The sequence below is a fragment of the Caretta caretta genome, chromosome 2 (genome assembly GCF_965140235.1).
Source record: "Caretta caretta isolate rCarCar2 chromosome 2, rCarCar1.hap1, whole genome shotgun sequence".
Taxonomy (NCBI): domain Eukaryota; kingdom Metazoa; phylum Chordata; order Testudines; family Cheloniidae; genus Caretta; species Caretta caretta.
The window spans coordinates 132484944-132501502 of record NC_134207.1 but is presented as its reverse complement, the minus strand read 5'-3'; the positions used below and the strand labels follow the sequence as shown (position 1 = coordinate 132501502).

The 16559-nt window shown below is 40.9% G+C and overlaps 1 protein-coding gene and 1 long non-coding RNA gene across 8 annotated transcripts in view; both read right to left on the bottom strand.

Annotated features, from left to right (window-relative positions):
- The window catches only part of CDH18 (cadherin 18), an 831624-nt gene that overhangs the window by 800086 nt on the left and 14979 nt on the right, over positions 1-16559 (bottom strand). The window lies entirely within an intron of this gene.
- On the bottom strand, positions 12001-15385 carry LOC142070824 (uncharacterized). The gene is made up of 2 exons (XR_012666747.1): positions 15320-15385; positions 12001-12159 (listed from the first exon to the last, which is right to left on the bottom strand). It is a non-coding gene; the product is annotated as an uncharacterized LOC142070824 (long non-coding RNA).

Here is a 16559-nt window from a genome sequence, read left to right as displayed (position 1 = left end):
CACACAAGACCTGACTGGACAAAAAGGACCAATTAACCTTGTGACAGACTGCACCTGAGAAGGGTCAGGGCTGATAAGGCCTAATGGCAGATGGAGCCAAACTGGGATAGGTACACAGAGAGGAAGTTGGTGGTAAGAGATGGCTGTGGGGAGAAGCTTTGCAGTCACTCGTTAGAGAGGAAGGTGACTAGCCACAGACAAGGAGGAGTAAACCCTGAGATCCTGCCTTGGGATATAGATTCTGACCAGAAATCAAGTGAGTGAGATAGACATAGGGGGCAGAGGAAGTTCCACTGGTAACCCAAGTGTGGGCCAGTTATAGGAAGGAAAGGTAGGAAGGAGCTCAGCAGAACAGCAACAAGGTCAGAACTTGAGTAGACCACAGTTGCTGGATATAAGGTCCTTGGGCTGGAATCCGGAGTAGTGGGCAGGCCTGGATTCCCCTACCAACCACTGGGGAAGTGGCAAAGACTGGACAATGAAGCAGAAGCCTGTCTGGAACAATTTGTCCAGTAGGACCTTGATACTACCTCAGATGGGGAAAACTATAGTGACCTGGCTGGTCAACCAAGCCATGCAGTGTGAACATCCTGAGTGATGAGGAGAGAGTAGCCTGACTCCACAGAGAGATTGACCACAGATTGAGAAAGTGAAGGAGTGGGTATCAGACTGGTTGTGAGCTAACTGCCAGATGGGCCACAGCAGCAAGTAGTGAATCATATGACAGATACACAGCAAAATAATGAAATGCTAACTAGGGCCTGATCTTATTAATAGTCACCTTTCCTATTTAATAAAGCAGATTCTAACCCCAAAGTTCAGTCCTTTGCAGCACTTGCTAGACCCAATGAGCTAGCACCTAGTCTTTCATGAAGGACCCCCACGCATCAAGTTTGTCAGGTCTGAGACAGGAGTTGCTTGTAATGAACCCTTTTGCCAGTTGGCACTGATGGGCTTCTGTGTCTGCCCCCTCCAGATGAGGGGTGAGACAGCTGTGGGACTGCACGGAGAAGTCTGTACTGCTGCTGCTTCAGCTATGCCTGTTCTGCCATTAAACAGAGGGATTCAAGTTCCATGTCTATCAATCTGGCAACTTTCACAAACATGGAATTAAGTTGTTTTTTTTTTCCTTTTGGGAGATCAAGTTTATCAGCTTCTGCCAATCATTTAGATTTCTGAAACTTAGGACCAATGTAAAAAAACACACCCACACCCAAATTTGTCTTATAAAAGTGAAGCATAATTCTGGATTTTATTAATATAGGTTAAAAATTTCCGAATCAAAAAGGGGTTAGGTATTTTATTTTCATACTAGTTTCTTTTCTTCTGGTCAAAGGAATTTTCCTCCCAAGAAGTGTTATAAAAGACAAAGACAGACTTACTTATGCAGCTGCAGAGGGCCAGAGAAAAGTAGCATATAAGGATTTTGAAAAGGATTAGATAACTTTGTGATGGTTAGTTATGCTTATATACAGAAGGATAATAGAACCACAGGTTTGAGCTGTAAACTGGCCACTTGTGGGGTTCTGGGACAGATTTTTCACCCAGGTCACAGTACTGGATAATTGGCCAATTGTATTTGAAGTAGGATTAATTGGAAATATGTTTGGCTAGACCCCTGCATTTATCTTAGATTAGGGTGAGTTTGGGTTCTAGCTAGACCTTGTGGACATCAGTACAGGCGTACAAAAATCTGAAAGACCACGGCTTGCTAGTTCTATTTGCACTCATACTCCATGGCTTCAGAAACTCCAGAAACTCCTCACTTTCCACTTATGTGGTGCTCTGGGAGTCCCCACTGGTCTAGCCCACAACTCCCTTTTGGAAATCAGTGGCTCCCAATCTTTGGGGTTTACTGGGAAATCAGGTCTCCACACTATCATTTGTAGTGGGCCTGCCAGATAGCGGAGCCTTCAGGAAAAGGAGACCATTTGGAAACCCTCTAATATCCCCCCAACTCAAGGCAGCAGATAGGTTAACCATTCCTTTTCCAGTGCCATCTAGATGGCAGACTGGAGAGAAAAATAGCAACTCAGAAGTTTTAGAATGTGGCAAGCCTTAGGGGGTCTGATTTTCAGAAGTACTGAGCACTCACAATTCTAATTGTGGTCAATAGGAGCTGCAAGAGTTTAGCGCTTCTGATAATCTAGTATTGTGGCTTGTTAGCCTTCTGCCAGTGGAAAATGTTTGTTTTTCCCTCTGCCCAATGGAGGTCAGGCTGGTCCTGAACCTTTTAGAAGACCCAGTAAGATTGGGAGAGGCACTGGCTCTCTCTCTAGTGGACCCTTCAAAGGAAAAGGATGCAGAATGTGTGTGTGCTGTATCACCAGCAGATCTCTGAAATGGGGCACAAACTGCTGAGTCTGTACAACCCACGTCCAAGCAAACCAGCCAAGGGAACCCCCTGAGAATCAAAAGGGAAGCCACACAGCACAGTCGCTCCAGGTATCATTCTGCCCTAGTTATGGGGTGTGGGAGTCGTTAGCTCTCTCAGAAATGTCAAGTACAGGCCACAGCTGGAGACAGAATTTTATTTTTTCCCCCTGTGCACGCTAACATTTTTTTGTCTGCTTAATTTTTGTGGCTTGCAGTTTGTCTGTTTTACTAACTTGCTAGAATACCTCTGAATTTTGCCATTATATCTTGTTTGTTTCTTCTGTTCTTTCCATTTCTTGCTCTTTCCTTTACCACTTCCATCTCATTTTAAAATCTTACCTACTGTTCCTCTCCATGGATTCTTATTGCCTTAACTCTGGGCTATTTCAGCCTTGTTCTGAATCAAGGATTTGTATTGCTTCTCTTCTTTCCTTTCACTATATTTTATCTTGGTTTTAATGATACCCAACCAGAGAGAGAGAAATGATAAGAGAAAAAATAGCTATGACCAAACAAGACACTTCAACATTCTCATCACACTACTGTAATTTTATAAAATGTTAAAACAGAACCACATAAATGGGAAATGTGAATATAAAATAAAAATTTAAAAAGTACATTTAAAGTGAACATTGTTTTGTGGATATGATTCCCAGTGATACCAATCCTATTCCTTTGAACAAGCTGCAAATTCAATAGAAATTAGAAAGCACTTACATTTTAAAGCTCTGATCCCACAAATATTTAAGCACCTGAGCAGTCCCAATGAACATTATGCAAATGTAAAGTTTTTTTTTTCATTGCTGTTTATGGTTAGAGGGCAGAAAGACATTATGAGTCAGAGATGGCATCACTGCTGACACCAAAATAGCACTCTGGTTGCGACAGGAGGAAGTCTGAAGTGGTGCTTTAACTGCTTGTTTTCCAACAATAAGCATTTCAAACATAATTACAAAGATCATTTCAATGCCATTGGCACATTGTACATACTTGAGATCAAATGAACTATGATCTACATGAACTACGATAAATATAGGATGTCAAAAGAGAGGACAAAATAAGGACTTAAATACAATGGAATTATTCACTTGCTTAAAGTAAATCAGCTATTTGCAAGATTGCAGCACTATTTCATCTTCTCTTTTGACTTTCTATATTTATTGCATGTTACTTTGATTCTAAACAATGCACTGCATGTCAGAGGTATTGAAATAACATCTTTGTACTTGATTGTTTATGGGATGGTTAATGCAGGTTAGTCACCATCATGGAGCTCCCCTGTCAGACCCAGAGTGTCATTCATTTTGGTGATAGCGATACCACCTCTGACTCACAACAACCACTTTCTACCCAGCATACCCCACTGTTTAAACATAAGGAGACAAGAAGAAACCTCCCAGTAAGTTCACAGTTGCATGATGTGAATAATGGCCCCACTAAATTGAACTTGCATCATGGAAATTAGTGTAAGTAAAGCTGCTAATAAGCAAAACACAAGTAGGTTATTTTATTCAAATGCTGGGAGTCTGATTTATTAAAGTAGCCACCTTAGGCTTATCTTAAAATGTGGATGTAAGGGGCTACCAGAGTCTGAAAGAGAAGGCTGACAGAGCATGTCTGTTTGAACCTCCCCTCTCCATCAGCCAGTGAGAAATGCTGCTCCATCACCCTGTATTGATATACAGCAATGTCCTTCATGCTGGGCAAGTTTTCAGTACTAGAGAAAAGTATAAGACAGGTATACGACAAACAATATTTCTTTGTCTTTCTGGTAATGCACTGCTAAAGCCATTAATTTAAGGATGGGCCTATGCCAAAACCACAGCTTTGGCAGAAAGACCAAGAGGAAGGAATCCACAATTAAAAGCCTAAACAAAACATAGATGATACATAATTTGGAACTGGTATGCCATAGTGGGGACGATCTCATTGAGTTTCTCTCCCAGATATCTTCCTAAGGTTTTTATTATTTTTATTACTAGTGTATTGCCAACCGCGGTCATCCTCAATCCAAAATCATACTTTGGATTTCTAAGCTTCCTGTGATCCAGCAGTCTTCATCTACAAATCTACCACTGGATGTTGACAAGATACTGTTTGTTCCATAGACCTGAGATTGCTTCCATTGACTGCACATTTTATGTCCAGTAGAAGCACAGTAATGTTGGGACAAAATAGAACAGAAAAAGCCAGCAGATCATGATAGCAGACATTGCTTTATTTTAATAATTCGTAATCAGTGGCTGCTCCCTCTGGAGTTGATAAGATATCAGACAGGAGGAAACCAACCAGCTGCAACAGTTTCTGTCATTACATATTACAAATATGAGATGTATATTCAAAATGCACATAGAAATAAAATGACCTTCCAGGACACAGCAGTTATTTTCTTGAACCTCTTTTTAAAATAATGCAACGGAGGCCTCAAAATCAGGAACGAATAAATAAATACAAGCTTCCTTCGTAAAAGATGCTAAATTAAGAAAAGAACATGTTGTGAGCTGGATTTCAAATGGCTCCAGAGCAATTACACGAGCTCAAGCAAAAAGTTTCTCCTCTCTGCTCCCCTATATGTGCTGCTCACAGAAGCAGTCCCTACAGCTGGAAGGGAGAAGGCTGAAGAAACAGGGAAGGGAATGACAGAGAGAAGGTCTTTGCCTCTGCAGCCTGAAAAGTGAGACTGACACATCAGGGGAGCATCTTACTCCATGCAAGTGATTGGTGTGAGGTTTACATTCTCCCTAATTGTCCTCCACTTTCAAGAATAAAAGCGTGTGTTAATACCACTACTGTGTAATTACTCTGTTTACCCTCTAATAAATCCCCTCTTTTGAGGGACTGAAAGGAAAGCATTAATGTGTGTGTGTGTGTGGATGTAACTGCATAAATGCTTTAGTGAAATTTATTTATTTTTGTACAAACTTAACATGCTGTTAGAGGTATTAAAAACATTGCAAATGTGACTGTATTTATCAGAGGAGATTTGAAATTCCATGAGCACTATGTTCTATCTGTCAAATCATCACCCTTTTCAGCACTCATTATTTATAAAAACATTTCAAATTTTAAATTGTAATTTTTTCAATGTATCTCTATTTTCTTCAACAAGAGTAACATTTTGCTGACCTCCTCAACTGACATGATCTTAAATATGGGAAATGTTGGCAGGGAAGGGTTCCTGAGATGTGGAAAATGCATTGTCAAAACAGGTGTGTGAACTTGCTGAATCCGTACAGTACACTCACAGGCAAACTTAATGGAACTAAGCTGTTGTAATCTTGTACCTCTGTAAATGGTTTTATGAGTCGGAAAGGGGCGAGGAATAATGTAGTGAAAGAAAAGAAAAGAAACTTCTGCCCAGTATCTATTCATCTGACCAACTGAGGCTTGGCAACAGCATACAGACCAAGCAAACAAGAAGGGATGAAGTGGTCATGGCACTGCCTGGGTAATAAAGGGGAGTAAGAAAGTCCAAGGAAGAGATGAGGATCAAGGAGACTCTCTACCATGAGTAATGGGGAAGTTTGGATGTTAAGATCAGCAGGGACTACCGTGATCATGCACTCTGACATTCACATTATATGTACTTAACTCAGATAAAATCATCACACAGCTACATTGGACTTTGGAGAAGTTACTGTAATTAGTCTCAGTAACAGAGGCTCACCATTTGGGGTCCATGATGTTTTGGCCCCCCAAGTATTATTCTAATCCCAGCTTTCATTTAAAAGTAGGGTACATTTCTAGCCCCCCTCATTTCAGAGACACATTCAAAATGTAAACTGATTGCAAGTGTGAAAAGTTGTCATAGCAATTTTTCCTAAAAGTAATTGGTGACTCTGTTACCCTGTAACAACCCTTGCACATCAACAGGGTTTTAATCCAAGACCTGGACTAAAACGGACCTCTATCATGGATAAGTAAATCCTTTAGCTGTCAGCAGTAGTGAGCTGTTATCTCTTGTGGGCTAGTTACTAGTGGGATATATGTCACACACTTTACAAACATGCTCTTTCTGCCAAGAGGCAGAAAGCCTCGGCTCTTGGGGCATACAAACACCACAGCCCCAGATTTATTGGGAGAGCCTTGGCATCACTACTACTATTAGTGTAGTAGTGATGTTAATAGTAGTAGTGATATTCTCTATTGTCATTTCTTCCTGTCAGCTCAGTGAAGATAGCCCTTGACTCATTCTCTCCAAAGGCTTTCATGTGCAGGGACTTCAGCATTCCCTTTTGCCACCTACCATCCATTTGTGAAGACACTAGGGGAGACTGATATTTTGGACTGAAGCATCCTCAGTATATAAGGATGCTCAGCTCTATCACACTCTAATTTTGCAATCTTTCCATGCCCGAACAAGATAACGTTCCACATGAAAGAGAAACTGACTGTCACAACCTGAATAAAATGTAAATGAGGCTTGTTGGCTATAAAATTTATGGGAAGGGGCTGATGCCATTTAGAGAAATGGTTGATGCCACACGCTCTACTGGGAATTTACTCCTGGTGTGCCCAATCGGAGTGTGCAACTTGCACACTGCCCTCTCTCTATCGTACCCTCAGATCATCAGAAAAACGTCTGGCTCTCAGATTGTAACTGGGGCCATAATGAATTTCAACATCTATGGCTGGCCAGAAGGCTGTTTCCTTTCCTGTCACAAGAACCACCTAGAACTTTACATTCTCCAGGTAAGAGTGTTGCAGTGACTACATAGGGTACTTCTGAAGTCTAACCAAAAGCTATGGCTTATGTACTATTCCTGATTTTCTGGTAATGGATTTCTTGCATACTTGGAGTTATAAATACCAGCGGATATACAACATATTCATACAATATTGCTTCTCATTGCTGCTCTGAGATTCAGATCTCAGACGCCATACAGTCTTGACTGAGTTCTTATTCAGGCACAAGCCCCATTGAAATCATCTGGATTTTGACCTTGTAACTGATAAATGATTTCACAATAAGGTCCATAATGAGGATGTTTACATAAAAAAGAATTTACTTCAATTTAAGGATCTGCTTTCACTGTATTGTTGGCTCGAACTATAACTCGAGCTTTGCCCCAACCCAACTCCCATCCACACACCTACAATTCTCTAGGTCAACGTTTCTCAAACTGGGGTTTCTCAAAGCGGGTCACGAGGTTACTCCCAAGGGGCCAAGGGCCCCACTGATTAACTTCTACCCGTCCCTCGCAGCACCCCCTGCATGCCGGTGAACAGGTGTTCCCCAACATGCAGGAGGTGCTGGGAGGGTGGTGGAGGAGCGGGGACGGGGCGGAAAGAGGCAGGGAAGAGGAGAGGCGGGGGTGGGGCCTTGGGGGAAGGGGTGGAGTTGGGGCGGGGCCTAGTGCTGGGGGGGGGTAGGGGGTCTGCAAAAGATTTTAAATCTAAATGAGGGTCCTTGGGTTGCTAAAGTTTTGAACCGCTGCTCTAGGTTGAGTTACGTGGCATTTTGAAATTGAGCAAGCTGGCCCACTGGGGGTGTGATTTCAAGTCTCAGTGCTGTTAGAGCTAGTAACACAGCACAGATGTATCAACTGAAGTTACAGCTAATCAACTGCTAATCCAATCACTCTATGATGCTAATCAAATCACTGTGTAGCTCTGCTGTTGTTTTGCATAGTGGTCACCCTCATTCTGTTCTCCCTCAAGCTCAAATTCAAGTGGAGTTAACCTGAGGCCTGGCTTGCACTCACAAGTTAGGCTGACATAGCGACAGGGCTCAGGGGTGTGAAAAACGGCCCTAGCTCTCAGTATAGACACAGCTTGCATCAACCTAGCTACCATCACTCAGGAAAACTGAGTTCTTGCAGTGATGGAAAACCCTCTTCTGTCACTGTGCGCTGTGTCTATGGTATGGGGTTATGCCAGCATACCTACAGCACTGTAACTGTCCCCGTAGTGTAGACATGGCCTACCTCAAGCTCACTGTAGCAATGACAACAAGACCTAATTTCATTCTTTCATGAAAGAGTCTCATTAAATGAGCCAGTTTGATACATCTCTGCCACCTTATAGTAATCACAGGAAAAGATTGTTTATCATGAACCACAAGTGGGAGTAAATAGTTGAGACAAACTAAGAAAAAATTAAAATAAAACCTCACGTGGATAAATAACAGTTACTAAATTAACTGTACCCTGCTGATAATTTTAAAAGAACGGAGTGTACTGAGCTCTGTGGTATTCCATCAGCCTCTAATAATAATCTGCAAGGTGATTTTGAAAATTACAATTTGAGTTCTTGGCTATTGTGTCAACATTTGACAGGGAATGGAAATGCTTTTAAGAATAAGGTCCTTTATCAGTTGGCTCCCAGAAAACTCCCAGGCTATGCACAATTTCTATTCAGTGAATGGTTGTATATAATAGCATCTGTTAATGAAAAATATCACAGACTTGTATGGTATATTTTAACAATCTGCCAAGCACAACACAATGCAATAAAAACCATGTTGTCACTTAAATACCAGATGATCACAATTTATCTTTAAATTATGGACCCATCGTTATGGCAAGTTCAAGTGAAAGACAGTCTCTGGCTAGCAAACATTTCATTTGACCTCTAAGAAAAGGCCACTATCATAAGACAGGATACTGGGCTAGATGGTCTCATCTTATTATATTCAATAAAGTCCTGACATTTGTATAAATTCTTGTCTGTGAAAGAATGCAAGTAAATTTATCCTGGACACACACACACACACACGTTATGCTCCCTTCCAACTGCTAGCAAAGTCCTTCTGGAAGAGGAGTCCTAAAAAAGTGTCCACCCATCTACATATATTTGCATATGAAAAGATATTTGCACTTTATAGCTATACATACACCCCGAGATATTGTTCATAAATGACAAAGCCATGGCCTCCCAAGTGTAACCCCTGGCTGCTCAGCGTGGCACTCTGCCCCACTCTTCTAGTGGCTAGGCCAGCCAGCAATCAATGGACCTGTTACAGCCTTGATTAAAAGAGATGCGTCTTTTAAGGCAGTAGAGGCTTATGCATTAAGCTCAAAGAGATCCCAGGTTTGATCCCTGCTGTCAACAAGGGGATGTTGCACAAGGAATCCTCTTCCTAGAATTCATTCTCACATGTCCAATCCCTAAGCAGCCTCAACCAGCTGCCATCTTTTAAAAACAGCCTGCTAGAGAAATATTTCCTCCTTCTCCCTTACCTATCCACCACAACTGTGGAATTTTTCCCTTCAACATTTACACTGCTTTGACATGTAGCAAGGGGCATATTTGGGTGTGAAACAATGACAGGTTTAAGGAGAGTTCTCTCATGATTTATTAAGGCTAGAAACAGGAGCCCTGCTCTTCCTCCCCTCAAATGCACATACACATCTCCACCTTCTTGAACCAAATGGGCAAATCAGCCCTTTCAAGGTTCTCAGAAAACCACCTCCAAAAATATTTTCCACTGTGGAAGAGTCAGGGATCTATGTCTACTGCATACATCTCCTCCCCATTCCCCACCTCTGCATGGGGAATCCCCTGAGACGTTCAACTATCTTGAGGCTGTATTCATTTTTCAGCAAACCTCCTTCATCATGTGGACCCTCCCCAAAGCATGGAAAGTAGGTTGTTCTCGTGCAGCTGCAGATGGAGCCATGCTGCCAAAGAGCCTTATAGAAGGCAGGAACACCAGAGCCAGTGTGAAGGCACAAGACTATCATGCATGACACAGACCTCTATTCAAATCCCAAAATCCATAGGTGCCTGGGGATAAATTCCCTGCCTGAGTGTTCTCCGTTTGTTTAGACTTCAGTAGGGAATGACCCCTGATAGCCACTCCCCTTTAAGATTCCAACCCTTCCAGATCTCCCTAAGGAGATCTGCAGAGAAGGGAAACTGAGGGAGGATAAGGGTCTCGGAGAGGTGGTTGTGAGGACCATCCCCATTTCCGTGGATCTCCTGAAATTAACAGAAAGGGAGAGCCCTTAAAAATCTTTAAATTGGAGTCCCCTTGTTACACCTAGGAAGTCTGTTCAGACATCACCCCATGAAACTTAGGAGGGACTTCAAAACCTTAATAGGCTCCCCACCCCTGACAAACCAAAATAGGGTCATTATCCTCCGGTGAACCAAACTTAGAGAGAAAATCTTTTATTGGACCAACTTCTGCTGATGAGAGAGACAAGCTTACAAGCTTACACAGAGCTCTTCTGCAGACCTGAAGAAGAGCTCTGTGTAAGCACAAAAGCTTTTCAGACCGATAAAAGATATTGCATCACCCACCTTGTCCCTCTACTATCTTGGGACCAACAAGGCTATAACAACACTGCATGCAATGAGCCAAAATGGCTATTTGGGGCATCACAATTAAGCTAAGGCTCCTGGTGAGTTGGGGGTTGCCCTCCATGAGCTTAATAAAGGCAGGGGGAAGAACAATTAATTTAAGGCTTGCTGGAGGGGTGGGTGGCGTTCCCCTGCTGCAGATCTCTTTAAGTCCACATAAAGGAGGAAAGCACTCTTCTCTCTCTATAAGAGAAGCTCTTCATGAGCCTTTTTATAGGAAAAATATCTTTTTCCCTATAGAAAAAACTGCATAGCTATACTTTTCACCTCTATCTCATCTAAAAAGAAGGGTAGAGTGGTGCACTTTTTGTAAATGTTTCCCTCTGTCTTCTGTTGAGCTATAGAATGTTATCTGCTAATAGTATAAACTACATTTTAATAACTCTTGAAACCACACATTAAATCAACTAAATTTGAGTCTTTGGCACTACAGATCTCAATCCAGTAAAGCAGATTTACTCTCTTCCTTTATTTTATTGCTACGAAGTTGAAAAAAATCTAAAAAGAATGTTGGAACAGCATTTAACCCCTATATTAGAGAGTATCATATGTCAGGAGCCTCTTCTCTGATTAAGTTAGTATTTTGTGAAAATTTCTACCCCGACTTCAGATCTAACCTACCAATTTTGAGACTGAGATGCTGGGTGGGTTTTGGGGTTTTTTTGTGCATTTTAGAGGAGAGGCAAAATCAGGCTTCTAATGGAGACTCATTTGCAACCAGACCTATGATACAACTATTGTCATTTCATAACTAACTACTAAAAAAATATTTTTTCTGTACTAGATTGACAGCCTGAATAAAAGGACAATGATTTTGGAAATCGGAAGAGTTTCGCAACAAGGAAGTCACAGATGGTTAATGGAGTGCCATGGGAACTCCTGCATCTGGTCCAGCAGCAAAGACTAATGACAGCTTATTCACGGCTTACTTTGGCCATTATCAATGGGATGGCCAGATTAAGCATGGCAAAAGTCCAGGGACTTCCTCCATCTGCCAGTCTGCCCCTTAAACCAGAGATACGATAGCCAAATGCAATAGTCAGAACATTCTAAGTATAAGAAAGTGGATATTAACCTTAGATGAAGCTGAATATCTAAAGTGTTTATATTCTCCTATGCACTAAGATTTTAATATTACCCTTCAGTAAACAAGCGTCATAAGTGTGGATAATACTTCACAAATATTAAAAGACTGAGTCCCTACCTACAGAATAAACAATAGAAAGACCAACCAGAATTTTACCAGCTGCTTCATGGGAAGAGTCAGGAATATAAATTTTCAAATGTAACTTTCAAAAGAGTCTAAAATCAAACACGTTAAAATGTTAAAAGTATTTCTTTAATTCATGAAATACCATAGCGTCTAGTTCCCCACAGCCTTTCACCATATGCAGTCATTTACAGTTGAAAGTGAATATAAAACACTGCCATTCTGATGTGGTAGCATTCTACAGTGCTGTAACTGGACGGCACAACCTGCAAGGCACAAAAGAGTCAGACTCCAAGTCAGTAAGTATACTGTAATTTATGAAACAATAAGGAAATATATATGGATTTTTTATAATGTATAAATATAAAAAGCCAAATTCTGCTCTTGGTTATACTGGTGTAATGTAAATCCAGATTAACTCCATAATAGTCAATGGTGTTACATCAGAGGATATGAGAACAGAATTTGACTCATAAATAGGAAGTTTTACCTTAATTTTTATTGGCAAATGAAATGAAGTATAGGGATCACTGTACAGGTTAGGACTGGCAATTGATACAGCAGTGGATTGAGATATAGTGGTTAGTCCATGATGAGCGTGATGATATTAATTAGACCAGAATTAGATTTCTCTTAACTATTCTATGTCTTCCCAGCTGTATAAGCAGGAAGAAACAATTTGCAGGTCATATAAATACAGCAGAACTGCTTGGCTTTCAGGTTACTTACATTATACTTAGGTTAAAGGTGGTAGTTTTTGTGGTATAGAAATCAACATTAGGCACCTAGATTATGGTAGATTTACAGTAGTTTGGCAATATCCATAGCACTAGCCCCTAGTAAAATTAAGCCTGTCGGGTAATGAAGGAATACCATATCCATCAGAGTAAAAACTATTAGTTGGTGTCATTCAATGCCCAAGTATAATGTATCATGATCTTGTATTTCAGATGAGAAAAGCAGTTTTTATTTCCCCACAGGGAGTAAAAATTAATTGTGGAGATGGGCACATTTGCTGGTCTATTAAATGATATTCTCCTACCCAAATATAAAATTTCCCTGCTAGGACTGGTGTCTAAGGGAGTATAGACTGATTCATTACCTGTTGCCCTCAGAGGGTTAATCATTACGACTTTATTGACCACAGCTCTGCTCAGCAAAAGTGCTTATTTGAACCAAGCAATTTACAGTTGCTAAATGCAGGTGAGGGAGCCATCACAGCAACTACTAGTGCGGGCCAGGCATGCTGTTTGTTATCAGAGCACCCAGGCTGTTTCAATTTACTTAGTTTATTTTTAGTGGGTACATTTTATTTTTTAAAGGCCACGGCTCCACCAGTTGTTCGCAGTCTCTCAAGGCTTTAAAGCAGGTGGCGCAATCATCCACCTTATGGCTACAGGGACACGAAGTTTCTGTGTACACACACACGCACTTAGCTACAACGCCCATGGAGGTTATGTGCTGGCATGCCTGATCAGCCTTTCAGCATGTATAATAAATACAAAATTGGATGGTCTCTTATGTATGGACTGAGAACATAAGTCATCTGGCATCATCTCTCTTTTGGGTCATTGAGCCCAACTGCAGTTCAGGAAGCCAAAGGCTGGAACAGGAGCATTTTGTGGTCTACAGATACAGCTGTAGAGGCAAAAGTCACTTTAAGTAATATTTATATCATCACTAGAGGATTTGACCATTACAAGTATAGCATGTAGGTTTGTATGGGAAGATATTTGTGCCTCAAGCTAATGATCCCCACAGAGGGATTTCAAAAGCAGTTTATCAATAATAGGCCTATGGCAATCACCAGGCAGAATTTAGTCATACAACTGTTTCTTACAGTGCATTTGGGGATGGTTGTTTGGATGGAATAGTCAAATTATTCAGTATGCAATTGATAAAGGCTCCCGCATCTTTTCAAAGGAACACAATGTAATGAGGAGTTTCTTCAGGGCATGACTCTCTGTGGTCCGCACCAGAATTTTGTCCCTATTTACACAACATGCTTCATTTCCAGTCAAGGAAGAAAATAAACACCATAGCTTCCTTGCCTCATAAGTGCTTTTAAGGGTCAGGTCACTGTCTCGCAAAGCAGAGTTTGCTAGCTACCTTATTTTTAAATGTGTAAAGCAGCACATTCTTCTGAAGGCAAGAGATGGGTTCTTACACTTGTAGAATAATAATTACGCTATTCATAGGGTTGCCAATTTTGGTTAGATGTATTCCCGGAGGTTTCGACACATGACATAGTCTTTAATTCCTGGAGACTCCAGGACAATCCTGGAGACTTGGCAACCATAACAATGAAAGCAATGTTAAAGCAAGGTTTATGGGACATTTAACAAAAGACACTGTCTCAAGCTTAGTATGAATGAAAGGGACACAGTTTTCTATAGGTATTAAAAAATGTGCCAACTTTTGATTGTTTTTGTATTGACAAGAGCATTACTGGGTTGGTTTAATCTTTTATTATATAAAGTAAATGAGCATGTGTACGTTAAATGTTATAATGGGTTTGTGTGTAGTCAGTAGTTATACAAGATGAGATCATATTGTTCAGTGCATTTCCAGATCAGATTCTTTAATGGTGTTTGTGGCTCTCACTGGTGCAAAGAGAAAGGTAATCAGTCTGAAAAATACAGTGGTGTTATAGACTTGCTTTGTTATAAATTGTTATTTTCATCAGACGTTACAAATATCATAGGGATGTGTTTGTGAGTTTGCCTGCTGCAGGAAGGTAGAATTTAGCAAAGTGAACCTACATATAGATGTCTTCTTCCTGTTTCAAATCTTCTCCTAAAAGTAAAGATTTGTTTAAGCTCTTGGAGACCATTCCCTCATTTTGGACAGTAAAAGCAGAATTTGATGAATTGGATCTACAAGAGTAGAGCTTACATTCATTCTACAAAGGCACAATAACTTAGCTCCCAAGACTGTCCTCTCTGTGATAAGGTAAAGGGAAGTAAGTAGATAGAAATATGGAAGGCTCAGGTTTTACAATAGACAACATTACTCTGGCTTCATTTTGGAAAAGTAGACTGAGACTTATTTTTGTTGGAGGAGCGGGGAAAAGTGAGCATTGTTTTGCTGACCAATAATTTACCTCAGCTACAGTATTTGAAATGTGAAAGTATAAAATTCTTTGCTGTTTGAGTACTACTATGCACATTTTAAATTAGGTAGGAATTACTTTAAAAAAAACAATGTGCAGTAAGTATTTAACATCTGGATGTTTTAAAACAGATTATATATATATTTATTGTAAGAGGATGGCGAGAATCAGAACCTCAAATCCAAAACCTTTGAAGTTTGGGAAACTGCAAATATAAATCTGAACTTCTTGCCATAGGTGCTGCCAGTGGTTCTCAAACTAGGGTCGCTGCTTGTTCAGGGAAAGCCCCTGGTGGGCTGGGCTGGTTTGTTTACCTGCCGCGTCCGCAGGTTTGGCCGATCGCAGCTCCCACTGGCTGCAGTTCGCTGCTCCAGGCAAATGGGGGCTGCAGGAAGGGCGGCCAGCACATCCGTTGGCCCGCACCGTTTCCTGCAGCCCCCATTGGCCTGGAGCGGCAAACCGCGGCCAGTGGGAGCTGCGATCGACCGAACCTGCTGACGCGGCAGATAAACAAACTGGCCCGGGCCGCCAGGGGCTTTCCCTGAACAAGCAGCAGCCCTAGTTTGAGAACCACTGTGCTAGTCTGACTTTCAGAATCTCTTCTTCCTTGTTCCAGGTTATACACACTCAGTATTTCCAACTGTCACAACTTTATCACAAATCTTACAATATTGGATGTTTTACTAAATGCCTCAGCTCCTGGAGACAAGGGGTTGCATGATTACGCGAGTAACTCATCATCTTTTATTTATATTATTTTTAAAAATAAAATAAAATAAAATAATGGTTCTAGCTATCATAAATGTAAAAAAGAAAAGAAAACTTGGTAATGTGACCCATGTGCATTCTAAAAGTTTTAAAGAAACAATTGGAAAATAAAAATCATGGAGTTCTTTTTTAAATAATAGTTTAAGTCATTATCATGAATTTTGAGAGTCTGACTGAATCTGTGAAAGTTTGGAGTTGGCAATACAATATCCTAATCTTCTTTCCAGATGCATCTTAATGCATGTCCAAAATAATCGGGTAAAACCTAACATGAAAGATAAGTACATGCCCTTCAGAAAGTGACTTTATGAAAATTTACATTTATTGTTTGCTTACATAGGGTGATGGGATAGGATGCACATAGCCCACACATAAAATTAGAAAGAGATGGGATTATCTGCTCACATATGGAAAAAGGCAGAGGGTCTTTCCCTGCCCCAGAGAAAATGTTCAACCTGTCAGCAAAAAATTAGGACTCCCCAGATGGCCTGCATTAAAGGAGGGTTAAAAGAGAGTGGGGAGTCTGAAAGGATGAAAGAGGAAGTGTTGGTTCTCTTCTCATAGCACAGAAAAACAAAGTCAGGAAATTCCCAGACAAGTCCTCATCAGCAAGCAAGGTTTAGCTGTGAAGTTGTGTAGCTTGCTACACTTGGGGCTTGTCTACACTTAAAATGCTACAGTGGCACAGCGGCAGTGATGTAGCTGTGCCATTGTAGTGCTTCAGCATAGTCTCCCATCAGCATAGGGAATCTACCTCCCTAAGGTCCAGTCTACACTAACAAGTGA